Source organism: Montipora foliosa, chromosome 6 (assembly GCF_036669935.1).
Source record: "Montipora foliosa isolate CH-2021 chromosome 6, ASM3666993v2, whole genome shotgun sequence".
Classification (NCBI taxonomy): Eukaryota; Metazoa; Cnidaria; class Anthozoa; order Scleractinia; family Acroporidae; genus Montipora; species Montipora foliosa.
Genome location: NC_090874.1, coordinates 48,650,544 through 48,664,617, shown reverse-complemented (window position 1 = coordinate 48,664,617; position 14,074 = coordinate 48,650,544).

The window sequence follows — 14,074 nt, the reverse complement described above, 5'->3', positions numbered from 1 at the left end:
AGGGCTTTAACAGCACTTTTGAACAAAATCGAACGGGTGCATGTTGAAGCAAATGTTGAAGCAGTTTGCCCGGGCCCTAACTCTGTTCCCTTTGTAACTTTGTTACCTCTGTAACCCTGCAGTTATCTCTGTAACCTCTGTACCTCTGCTACATCTGTCACCCCTGTTACTTCCGTAACCCTTTTACCTCTGTAACACTGTTGCCTCTGTAACTCTGGTACTTCTGTTACGTCTGTACCTCTGCTACTTCTGTCACTTTGTTACCTCTGTAACTCTGTTACTCTTGTAAAGAACGCAAAAAACATCTGATGAGATCTGTTGAGCCTCGTTACATTACATGTTTATTTGCCTTGATTCAACCGACAACTCCCTACCCCCTCCCCGCTTATATTCACAACTGAGCACGAAGTCATGTGATTCAGTCGACAAGAATGACTGGAAAGCCATAGAGTGAAAGTATCCTTTTCACATGGATGGAACAAACTGGAGAGGATTGAAATGGATGGAATTTGGACAAATTTGAAAAACGTCGGCCCACCCTTTTTCAAATTTGTATCAGTCTGTATCAAAATGTCATTTACAAAGCTGGAAAATCATTCTCAGATGTTATGTGGCCGTGATTTTGCAAATGAAAGACTCTTGCTCTGTCAATTTGACGTTTAGAGCTCATAATTAACAAAATTACCGAAAATAGCGTGACCTAGCCCCTTTAAGTTCTACTTTTCGAGCAACTTGTCTCGCAACGATTTTGGCCGGCAACGGCTCTTGCAACTTGAAACTGTGAAATGTTTCGTGCAACTTGGCCCGTCACAATTTCGCCAAAACATTGCGAGACAAGGTGCACATTTTATAGTGTAACAGTACTGTGGTTGCGTGAAGACAACAGCTCACTTCCGGTGGCCAGTCGCGTCTCAGAAACGCACGTGCTTAAGCTCCCTATTCTCTGCAATTAAATTACCATGAATACAGATTGTTTACATGTCATAAAATCTTAAAATTTGATTTGAAAAATTAATATACAAAAAAGACCACAAAAACTGCTGCTGAGCTACTTCGCCAATATGAAGTATTTTTATGCCCCTTTGCAAAATCCTTTATGCTTGAAACATGTAAAAGATCTGAGAATGTACAAGTGCAAACTTCATTAAAAAAATTGTGACATATATTGTACATATCTTTTTTTCTTTGAACTTCAAAACTACGTCAACGAAACATTAAGTTACCCAAGTTTTTTCAAGCCTTTATTTCTGTGATGGTGGGTTCGCACACAAAACGAAAAAAGACAACACACACACGCCCCTTCCCACAATTGCGCAACGCACAAGCATGAAACTTATAACGAATATAATTTTAAAGATTTTAATTTAGAAGAGGGAAAAAAAAAGAAAACCTAAACTTGCTTAATATTACAGACTATAATTAGCGTACCTAAACTAACGTTACTTAAATAATTGTCTATTCCTTTACAAAACGTAACGATAATACTAATTATACTAATTACGTAACTCCAGTATTTACAGTCAAACAGTTCAGTCCTGTGCCAAACTAGCAGCAAAACCCTCGACAAGTTCTTTCCCACCACAAACTTTACTGCACCTGCGTCACTTTCTTCGAGTTTTTTCTTCTCGGTGCTTCCTTCTCTTCTGGCAATCAACTTCTTCTTTCAAACTTTACTGCACCCGCGTCACTTTCTTCGAGTTTTCTCTTCTTCTTGCTTATCTCAAACTTCTTTAATTCTTTGAAGGATTTTCCTCACTCGCCACCACTGACAAAGGGGTTTTGTCTTTGAATTCTTTCGGCAGCTCCCGCTAATGGCTCTTAGCTGTGTTGTTCTCTCTCTCCCTTTTGCCTTCAGGCTTTCGTTCTTCAACCCTTTGCTTTTCCTGTTCGTCAACAAACCACTTCAGCAATCAACCAACGCCCACGACTTTTTACATCTATATATAGTTAACTAATTCATTCAAATTACGACTACAAGCAATGACTACATTACAACACTAAGAAATTCTATAACACTAAATCGGATAACGCATAATACACTAGGGAATCGTACAATTGGTAATTAACACTCAGACTAACGAACAAGACGAGTGGCTAAAACTATTTACAAACTGGTGACAAAAAAATAATAATTCCGTGACAATTTCAAAGAGACATTTCTTTATTTTAACTGGAATTTTCCTATTAATGGTCTGCCATCACTAACTTTAAAATCTTGAGAGAGCTGGATCGAGCAGAAAATGAGGTCAAAGACTCACTAGTTTCAGAATGCAATGCGTTTGTATGCGACTGAAATAATATGCAGCAAGGGGGTTTCGGGCCTTCGGAATTTTTAAACCCCTGTTTTGCATAGTTTACATAATAAACTGCATTTACACCCTGAAATTTTAAACTATTGAGTAAATGACGTCACTTTTCCCTAGATCCAACCCTCTAAGGTCTAGTCGGTCAGTTTTGAACATGAGTAATGATGGTGGACCTTGAATGCCAAAACTTACACTTACAGTAAACAGCCTTTGGATGAAAATCACAGCTCAAACTTTTGCCAGGCAGTTGTTAAGCAAACACACTTTCAAAATCTGAAGAAAAAAAGGAAGTGATTTTTTGATCATAGTACCACTTAAATCACTCACTGAAAAAACCCTTTGACACCCAAACTGGCATGGCCTGAACCAGCCAGACTTAAGTATTTACTCTGTCTAACACCAGACGATTTACTTGTCGGCAGGGAACCCCCAGGAGTCAATGGGTTTAGGGGCACAAATTAATGAGGACACTGTAAACCTTGGTTTTGGAGGAGATTTTTGCCATACTGTATTATCTGAACCAGAAAATATGAAACCTCAGTGGTAATGTATTGCTTGAGGTGAGAATTTCAGTAACGAAAGACAGTAAAGTTGGGCAATTAAGTGCAGTTATAAGTGTTGAATAGCAAGTTTATCTATTCAAAATTTTCCATCAAAACAACAATACAGTGGAATACAATATAATTTGAAAGATATATATGAAATGCATCATATATTATTGCAAATTGCGGGTATGAAATCAATTGAAACCATGTTGCCTCGCAGTTATGAACGCAATATGTAACCCTAACCCTAAACATTCTTAAAAGCTAACCTTAGGCCTAAAAACTTTTGTTTAGGCCTAATTAGGCCTAAGGTTAGCTTTTAAGAATGTTTAGGATGCTTTCTGTATTGGTGAAACAATGACCTGTGCAACCTGTGACCTGCGACCTGCAGATTAGACCCGCCGATCGCACCGGTATCGCGAAGTCGAGGGTTCAAATACCGTTGAAGTCCTGAAAAATTTCAGGCTTCTCGACGCAAATGAATTTGCTTTCATAACTGCGAGGCAACATGGTTTCATTTGACAATAGGGTTGGTACATTTCGCTAAAAAGGTTAGCCTTTATGAAGAAATGGGCCATCACAACAATAATTGAAAGCTAACCTTTTTAAAATGGGTGCTTAGACTTAAATACTGTTGAACAATGCTGTTTAAAATGGGTGTTGAGGCTTAAGTAAGCACTATTTGAGATGCTGCTTACAAAAGGATCAACAGTAATCATTCGAAATAGTATTTTTAGGGTAGTCCATTTGGTTAGTCCATGGACTGGGGGTCAACGAAATGTACCGACCCTTTGACAATCTATTTGATGATCTAATCTCTACCTTGAAAGGCACGTAACTCCATGATTCAGTCCGCACATGGAACAGTACCACAGAAAACGTCTGGTGCCTAATAATTAGGGTTAGGGTTAGGGTTAAGTTAATTAACTGAAAATGAATATCGTCAGAACAGTGCAGTCTAAACGGGCAAAATAAAATGTTTAGACTTCCCCTTGCCTCCACAATCTGCCACTGGGTCTCCGAGGATGGGATAGATCAAAGGTAGCATCAGAGAAAAAACCTGAGCAAGATTAGGAGCAAGGATGGCACAGTCGGTTAGTGCGCGCCCTTGGTGCAAGAGGTCCTTAGTTCGATTCCCGGATCTCCCATCCTTGTTTCGACTCCTTTCCTTTCCGTGTAGCTAGTAGCTTTAAATACCCGTAAAACGGAGCACTGATGGAGAGGGGGGAGTAAAATGAGCGCACCGTCGACCTCAGGTTTGTCAGTTGAATTACTGTTACGAGTTATCGACGTTAAATAAGGTCTACTTTACTTTACTTTACTTATTATAATTATATGCTGAAACGCCGTCTGGTGGTTGAGAGACATCATGAAGTCTCAAAGCCCGCAAGTCCTCACGTCTATTGAAGCACTAAGAGGCGTGGAGATGGTTGCAAGAGGAGTTTGCAGCCTTCTCCGGACGGGTGTCTGGAAAACCCGAATAGCGAATAGCGAATAGTCGCGAATAGCGAACAGCGAATAGTCGCGAATAGCGAATAGTACGAACAGTGCGAATAGTGGCGAATAGTGATGAATAGTCTTCAATAGTCACCGCCTTATGCTGAACAATCTCGTAATCAAAGCAAATAATATGCTCACCTGCCGTCGAAAAGAGAGTTTCGTGCATGCTTTTACAAACACTCTAAAGAAGAACAAACGTCAAAATGCAAAAATATAAATCATTTTCATTAATACATCAAGCTCATGATCATCTCCTCGCACAGTGGCGCCCGAACATAAATTTCATCATCCTCATCTGAGCTGTCCGATCCGGCGAGACTCGTTCTGTAAAAAGGAATAAAATCAAAATGTGAGGCAAGTGGTTTGTGATTAAAGAGACAAACGAGCTACTCTGATAACCGTTGCGTTAATTAATTATACAAATAAACAACAGGATTTCAGTGCATTTATTACCTTTCCTTCTCAGGGCTCAAGCTGTCCTTCGCCGACACATCTCTGCTTTTTTGGCGGGAAAATCCCATCCAACGTTGCTGCGCGGTTGACCAGGAAGTACTGGGTACCAAATTTTCGTCATTTCGTCACAATCCACCCCCCCCCCCCTCCACCCTTATTTGCCACTATTTGTTACTATTCGTCACTATTCGTGACTATTCGCGACTATTCGCGACTATTCGCACTATTCGCACTATTCGTACTATTCGTGACTATTCGCTGTTCGGTATTCGCGACTGTTCGCTATTCGTTATTCGGGTTTTCCAGACACCTTCTCCGGACGGAGCCAGACGTCGATATGGGGCAGAGAGTTTGCAAGTACACAGCCTGAAAAGTGCGCGCCCCTGGAAAGAAAAAGCGGACAGTGGGAAACAATAACCATAAGCCGCGTGTTGAAGTGAATTTGTTTCCCATTTCGTGTTGTGCTTGCAGACTTAGTCTCATTTTGGAAGTGTTTGTGTGGCGGGAATCTATGTTCTCTTTGGCCATATTTTACCCAGAATGCAGTACGGGAATAAGACGCAGAAAAGGGACAAACAGCATTCACCGAAATGAAGGTGGCTAGAGCTGGATATATATAACAATCATCTTTTTGTGACACTAGTATATTATCTCTCTGTTCTAATATATTGTAAAACAACTAATCACCTCAGTCGTGTTTGGGCTGTCTAACTCTAAAAGTTTTCTCAGAAACTCTTTCTACCAAAATAAAGCCTACCAAATGCCCAGCAAGTTGAAAAAAAAAACAATGAGGCAAGGAAAGCGAAAAGGGAGGGGAGGAGAGAAAGTGAAAAGTGAAAGTCGAAAGTGTTGTGCTACTTTTAAACCCCAAAAGTATGTCGAAATTTTGCTTTCTGCGCAAGCCGAAATTTGCAAGCGCTTTTTTTGCGCCTGGGTGAAAAGGCCGCGGAGTCTACAACCTGGAAACGTGTTTGTAGGGAGGTTTAGCTCTTAAACAGCACGACATTGACCAAAAAACCCCTCAACTAGCTTCAAAACGTGTTTTTGGGCCAAATCTCCAGTAGCCAAAAGGTTAATACGTATTTTACGAATGCGCATGCGTTCTGTACTAACTCTGCTTACCACATGAACAAGAACAAGGAATAAAATTCAGAACTATAGACTATCCTTAGTTTTTATTACAGTAATAGAAGGAGCTACCGTAGTCAAGGGGTTAATCACAGATGGCTCAGGGACCGATTAATCCCTCCCTCTTTGGATCGAAAGTAGCACGGGGGACCCCAGGCAGAGTTTTTTGCAATTTTTTTTTTTTTTTTCTCAAACCCTTTGATTACTATCTGGCAAAATACGTCCAGCTTTATCCACGGTCCCATCTAGTGACATCATCACTTTTAACGGTCAGGAACAGCTTTGTCCACTAACTTGTGCAGGGAGAAGAGATCTCTCAAACTATACCAGAATGAGCACAATTGAGTCAAGGAAACTGGAGAAACGGCCAAAAAAACCAATGTAACACTGACCTGAAATCTCCATGAAAAGCTTGCTCCATTACCCACCTACCTTTCTGATCACCTAATTCTAAGATGATGAAAGGTTTCTCAGAAACTCTTCCTACCAAAATAAAGCCTACCAAATGCCCAGCAAGTTGAAATAACAAAAAAAAAATGAGGCGAGGAAAGCGAAAAGAGAGGGAAGGAGAGAAAGCGAAAAGTGAAAGTCGAAAGTGTTGTGCTAATTTTAAAGCCTAAAACTATGTCGAAATTTTGCTTTCTGCGCATGCCGAACTTTGCAAGCACCTGGCTGAAAAGGCCGCGGAGTGTACAACCTGCAAAAAACGGGTTTGTAGGCAGGTTTAGCTCTTAAACAGCACGACATTGACCAAACAACCCCTCAACTAGCTTCAAAACGTGTTTTTGGGCCAAATCTCTAGTAGCCAAAAGGTTAATACGTATTTTAGGAATGCGCATGCGTTCTGTACTAACTCTGCTTACCACATGAACAAGAACAAGGAATAAAATTCAGAACTATAGACTATCCTTAGTTTTTATTACACTAATAGAAGGAGCTACCGTAGTCAAGGGGTTAATCACAGATGGCTCAGGGACCGATTAATCCCTCCCTCTTTGGATCGAAAGTAGCACGGGGGACCCCAGGCAGAGTTTTTTGCAATTTTTTTTTTTTTTTCTCAAACCCTTTGATTACTATCTGGCAAAATACGTCCAGCTTTATCCACGGTCCCATCTAGTGACATCATCACTTTTAACGGTCAGGAACAGCTTTGTCCACTAACTTGTGCAGGGAGAAGAGATCTCTCAAACTATACCAGAATGAGCACAATTGAGTCAAGGAAACTGGAGAAACGGCCAAAAAAACCAATGTAACACTGACCTGAAATCTCCATGAAAAGCTTGCTCCATTACCCACCTACCTTTCTGATCACCTAATTCTAAGATGATGAAAGGTTTCTCAGAAACTCTTCCTACCAAAATAAAGCCTACCAAATGCCCAGCAAGTTGAAATAACAAAAAAAAAATGAGGCGAGGAAAGCGAAAAGAGAGGGAAGGAGAGAAAGCGAAAAGTGAAAGTCGAAAGTGTTGTGCTACTTTTAAAGCCTAAAACTATGTCGAAATTTTGCTTTCTGCGCATGCCGAACTTTGCAAGCACCTGGCTGAAAAGGCCGCGGAGTGTACAACCTGGAAAAAACGGGTTTGTAGGCAGGTTTAGCTCTTAAACAGCACGACATTGACCAAAAAACCCCTCAACTAGCTTCAAAACGTGTTTTTGGGCCAAATCTCCAGTAGCCAAAAGGTTAATACGTATTTTACGAATGCGCATGCGTTCTGTACTAACTCTGCTTACCATATGAACAAGAACAAGGAATAAAATTCAGAACTATAGACTATCCTTAGTTTTTATTACAGTAATAGAAGGAGCTACCGTAGTCAAGGGGTTAATCACAGATGGCTCAGGGACCGATTAATCCCTCCCTCTTTGGATCGAAAGTAGCACGGGGGACCCCAGGCAGAGTTTTTTGCAATTTCTTTTTTTTTTTTCTCAAACCCTTTGATTACTATCTGGCAAAATACGTCCAGCTTTATCCACGGTCCCATCTAGTGACATCATCACTTTTAACGGTCAGGAACAGCTTTGTCCACTATTTTGTGCAGGGAGAAGAGATCTCTCAAACTATACCAGAATGAGCACAATTGAGTCAAGGAAACTGGAGAAACGGCCAAAAAAACCAATGTAACACTGACCTGAAATCTCCATGAAAAGCTTGCTCCATTACCCACCTACCTTTCTGATCACCTAATTCTAAGATGATGAAAGGTTTCTCAGAAACTCTTCCTACCAAAATAAAGCCTACCAAATGCCCAGCAAGTTGAAATAACAAAAAAAAATGAGGCGAGGAAAGCGAAAAGAGAGGGAAGGAGAGAAAGCGAAAAGTGAAAGTCGAAAGTGTTGTGCTACTTTTAAAGCCTAAAACTATGTCGAAATTTTGCTTTCTGCGCATGCCGAACTTTGCAAGCACCTGGCTGAAAAGGCCGCGGAGTGTACAACCTGCAAAAAACGGGTTTGTAGGCAGGTTTAGCTCTTAAACAGCACGACATTGACCAAAAAACCCCTCAACTAGCTTCAAAACGTGTTTTTGGGCCAAATCTCTAGTAGCCAAAAGGTTAATACGTATTTTAGGAATGCGCATGCGTTCTGTACTAACTCTGCTTACCACATGAACAAGAACAAGGAATAAAATTCAGAACTATAGACTATCCTTAGTTTTTATTACACTAATAGAAGGAGCTACCGTAGTCAAGGGGTTAATCACAGATGGCTCAGGGACCGATTAATCCCTCCCTCTTTGGATCGAAAGTAGCACGGGGGACCCCAGGCAGAGTTTTTTGCAATTTTTTTTTTTTTTTTCTCAAACCCTTTGATTACTATCTGGCAAAATACGTCCAGCTTTATCCACGGTCCCATCTAGTGACATCATCACTTTTAACGGTCAGGAACAGCTTTGTCCACTAACTTGTGCAGGGAGAAGAGATCTCTCAAACTATACCAGAATGAGCACAATTGAGTCAAGGAAACTGGAGAAACGGCCAAAAAACCAATGTAACACTGACCTGAAATCTCCATGAAAAGCTTGCTCCATTACCCACCTACCTTTCTGATCACCTAATTCTAAGATGATGAAAGGTTTCTCAGAAACTCTTCCTACCAAAATAAAGCCTACCAAATGCCCAGCAAGTTGAAATAACAAAAAAAAATGAGGCGAGGAAAGCGAAAAGAGAGGGAAGGAGAGAAAGCGAAAAGTGAAAGTCGAAAGTGTTGTGCTACTTTTAAAGCCTAAAACTATGTCGAAATTTTGCTTTCTGCGCATGCCGAACTTTGCAAGCACCTGGCTGAAAAGGCCGCGGAGTGTACAACCTGGAAAAAACGGGTTTGTAGGCAGGTTTAGCTCTTAAACAGCACGACATTGACCAAAAAACCCCTCAACTAGCTTCAAAACGTGTTTTTGGGCCAAATCTCCAGTAGCCAAAAGGTTAATACGTATTTTACGAATGCGCATGCGTTCTGTACTAACTCTGCTTACCACATGAACAAGAACAAGGAATAAAATTCAGAACTATAGACTATCCTTAGTTTTTATTACAGTAATAGAAGGAGCTACCGTAGTCAAGGGGTTAATCACAGATGGCTCAGGGACCGATTAATCCCTCCCTCTTTGGATCGAAAGTAGCACGGGGGACCCCAGGCAGAGTTTTTTGCAATTTTTTTTTTTTTTTCTCAAACCCTTTGATTACTATCTGGCAAAATACGTCCAGCTTTATCCACGGTCCCATCTAGTGACATCATCACTTTTAACGGTCAGGAACAGCTTTGTCCACTATTTTGTGCAGGGAGAAGAGATCTCTCAAACTATACCAGAATGAGCACAATTGAGTCAAGGAAACTGGAGAAACGGCCAAAAAAACCAATGTAACACTGACCTGAAATCTCCATGAAAAGCTTGCTCCATTACCCACCTACCTTTCTGATCACCTAATTCTAAGATGATGAAAGGTTTCTCAGAAACTCTTCCTACCAAAATAAAGCCTACCAAATGCCCAGCAAGTTGAAATAACAAAAAAAAAATGAGGCGAGGAAAGCGAAAAGAGAGGGAAGGAGAGAAAGCGAAAAGTGAAAGTCGAAAGTGTTGTGCTACTTTTAAAGCCTAAAACTATGTCGAAATTTTGCTTTCTGCGCATGCCGAACTTTGCAAGCACCTGGCTGAAAAGGCCGCGGAGTGTACAACCTGCAAAAAACGGGTTTGTAGGCAGGTTTAGCTCTTAAACAGCACGACATTGACCAAAAAACCCCTCAACTAGCTTCAAAACGTGTTTTTGGGCCAAATCTCTAGTAGCCAAAAGGTTAATACGTATTTTAGGAATGCGCATGCGTTCTGTACTAACTCTGCTTACCACATGAACAAGAACAAGGAATAAAATTCAGAACTATAGACTATCCTTAGTTTTTATTACACTAATAGAAGGAGCTACCGTAGTCAAGGGGTTAATCACAGATGGCTCAGGGACCGATTAATCCCTCCCTCTTTGGATCGAAAGTAGCACGGGGGACCCCAGGCAGAGTTTTTTGCAATTTTTTTTTTTTTTTTCTCAAACCCTTTGATTACTATCTGGCAAAATACGTCCAGCTTTATCCACGGTCCCATCTAGTGACATCATCACTTTTAACGGTCAGGAACAGCTTTGTCCACTAACTTGTGCAGGGAGAAGAGATCTCTCAAACTATACCAGAATGAGCACAATTGAGTCAAGGAAACTGGAGAAACGGCCAAAAAAACCAATGTAACACTGACCTGAAATCTCCATGAAAAGCTTGCTCCATTACCCACCTACCTTTCTGATCACCTAATTCTAAGATGATGAAAGGTTTCTCAGAAACTCTTCCTACCAAAATAAAGCCTACCAAATGCCCAGCAAGTTGAAATAACAAAAAAAAATGAGGCGAGGAAAGCGAAAAGAGAGGGAAGGAGAGAGAAAGCGAAAAGTGAAAGTCGAAAGTGTTGTGCTACTTTTAAAGCCTAAAACTATGTCGAAATTTTGCTTTCTGCGCATGCCGAACTTTGCAAGCACCTGGCTGAAAAGGCCGCGGAGTGTACAACCTGGAAAAAACGGGTTTGTAGGCAGGTTTAGCTCTTAAACAGCACGACATTGACCAAAAAACCCCTCAACTAGCTTCAAAACGTGTTTTTGGGCCAAATCTCTAGTAGCCAAAAGGTTAATACGTATTTTAGGAATGCGCATGCGTTCTGTACTAACTCTGCTTACCACATGAACAAGAACAAGGAATAAAATTCAGAACTATAGACTATCCTTAGTTTTTATTACACTAATAGAAGGAGCTACCGTAGTCAAGGGGTTAATCACAGATGGCTCAGGGACCGATTAATCCCTCCCTCTTTGGATCGAAAGTAGCACGGGGGACCCCAGGCAGAGTTTTTTGCAATTTTTTTTTTTTTTTCTCAAACCCTTTGATTACTATCTGGCAAAATACGTCCAGCTTTATCCACGGTCCCATCTAGTGACATCATCACTTTTAACGGTCAGGAACAGCTTTGTCCACTAACTTGTGCAGGGAGAAGAGATCTCTCAAACTATACCAGAATGAGCACAATTGAGTCAAGGAAACTGGAGAAACGGCCAAAAAAACCAATGTAACACTGACCTGAAATCTCCATGAAAAGCTTGCTCCATTACCCACCTACCTTTCTGATCACCTAATTCTAAGATGATGAAAGGTTTCTCAGAAACTCTTCCTACCAAAATAAAGCCTACCAAATGCCCAGCAAGTTGAAATAACAAAAAAAAAATGAGGCGAGGAAAGCGAAAAGAGAGGGAAGGAGAGAAAGCGAAAAGTGAAAGTCGAAAGTGTTGTGCTACTTTTAAAGCCTAAAACTATGTCGAAATTTTGCTTTCTGCGCATGCCGAACTTTGCAAGCACCTGGCTGAAAAGGCCGCGGAGTGTACAACCTGGAAAAAACGGGTTTGTAGGCAGGTTTAGCTCTTAAACAGCACGACATTGACAAAAAAACCCCTCAACTAGCTTCAAAACGTGTTTTTGGGCCAAATCTCTAGTAGCCAAAAGGTTAATACGTATTTTAGGAATGCGCATGCGTTCTGTACTAACTCTGCTTACCACATGAACAAGAACAAGGAATAAAATTCAGAACTATAGACTATGCTTAGTTTTTATTACACTAATAGAAGGAGCTACCGTAGTCAAGGGGTTAATCACAGATGGCTCAGGGACCGATTAATCCCTCCCTCTTTGGATCGAAAGTAGCACGGGGGACCCCAGGCAGAGTTTTTTGCAATTTTTTTTTTTTTTTTCTCAAACCCTTTGATTACTATCTGGCAAAATACGTCCAGCTTTATCCACGGTCCCATCTAGTGACATCATCACTTTTAACGGTCAGGAACAGCTTTGTCCACTAACTTGTGCAGGGAGAAGAGATCTCTCAAACTATACCAGAATGAGCACAATTGAGTCAAGGAAACTGGAGAAACGGCCAAAAAAAACCAATGTAACACTGACCTGAAATCTCCATGAAAAGCTTGCTCCATTACCCACCTACCTTTCTGATCACCTAATTCTAAGATGATGAAAGGTTTCTCAGAAACTCTTCCTACCAAAATAAAGCCTACCAAATGCCCAGCAAGTTGAAATAACAAAAAAAAAATGAGGCGAGGAAAGCGAAAAGAGAGGGAAGGAGAGAAAGCGAAAAGTGAAAGTCGAAAGTGTTGTGCTACTTTTAAAGCCTAAAACTATGTCGAAATTTTGCTTTCTGCGCATGCCGAACTTTGCAAGCACCTGGCTGAAAAGGCCGCGGAGTGTACAACCTGGAAAAAACGGGTTTGTAGGCAGGTTTAGCTCTTAAACAGCACGACATTGACCAAAAAAACCCTCAACTAGCTTCAAAACGTGTTTTTGGGCCAAATCTCTAGTAGCCAAAAGGTTAATACGTATTTTAGGAATGCGCATGCGTTCTGTACTAACTCTGCTTACCACATGAACAAGAACAAGGAATAAAATTCAGAACTATAGACTATCCTTAGTTTTTATTACACTAATAGAAGGAGCTACCGTAGTCAAGGGGTTAATCACAGATGGCTCAGGGACCGATTAATCCCTCCCTCTTTGGATCGAAAGTAGCACGGGGGACCCCAGGCAGAGTTTTTTGCAATTTTTTTTTTTTTTTTCTCAAACCCTTTGATTACTATCTGGCAAAATACGTCCAGCTTTATCCACGGTCCCATCTAGTGACATCATCACTTTTAACGGTCAGGAACAGCTTTGTCCACTAACTTGTGCAGGGAGAAGAGATCTCTCAAACTATACCAGAATGAGCACAATTGAGTCAAGGAAACTGGAGAAACGGCCAAAAAAAACCAATGTAACACTGACCTGAAATCTCCATGAAAAGCTTGCTCCATTACCCACCTACCTTTCTGATCACCTAATTCTAAGATGATGAAAGGTTTCTCAGAAACTCTTCCTACCAAAATAAAGCCTACCAAATGCCCAGCAAGTTGAAATAACAAAAAAAAATGAGGCGAGGAAAGCGAAAAGAGAGGGAAGGAGAGAAAGCGAAAAGTGAAAGTCGAAAGTGTTGTGCTACTTTTAAAGCCTAAAACTATGTCGAAATTTTGCTTTCTGCGCATGCCGAACTTTGCAAGCACCTGGCTGAAAAGGCCGCGGAGTGTACAACCTGGAAAAAACGGGTTTGTAGGCAGGTTTAGCTCTTAAACAGCACGACATTGACCAAAAAACCCCTCAACTAGCTTCAAAACGTGTTTTTGGGCCAAATCTCTAGTAGCCAAAAGGTTAATACGTATTTTAGGAATGCGCATGCGTTCTGTACTAACTCTGCTTACCACATGAACAGAACAAGGAATAAAATTCAGAACTATAGACTATCCTTAGTTTTTATTACACTAATAGAAGGAGCTACCGTAGTCAAGGGGTTAATCACAGATGGCTCAGGGACCGATTAATCCCTCCCTCTTTGGATCGAAAGTAGCACGGGGGACCCCAGGCAGAGTTTTTTTGCAATTTTTTTTTTTTTTTTCTCAAACCCTTTGATTACTATCTGGCAAAATACGTCCAGCTTTATCCACGGTCCCATCTAGTGACATCATCACTTTTAACGGTCAGGAACAGCTTTGTCCACTAACTTGTGCAGGGAGAAGAGATCTCTCAAACTAT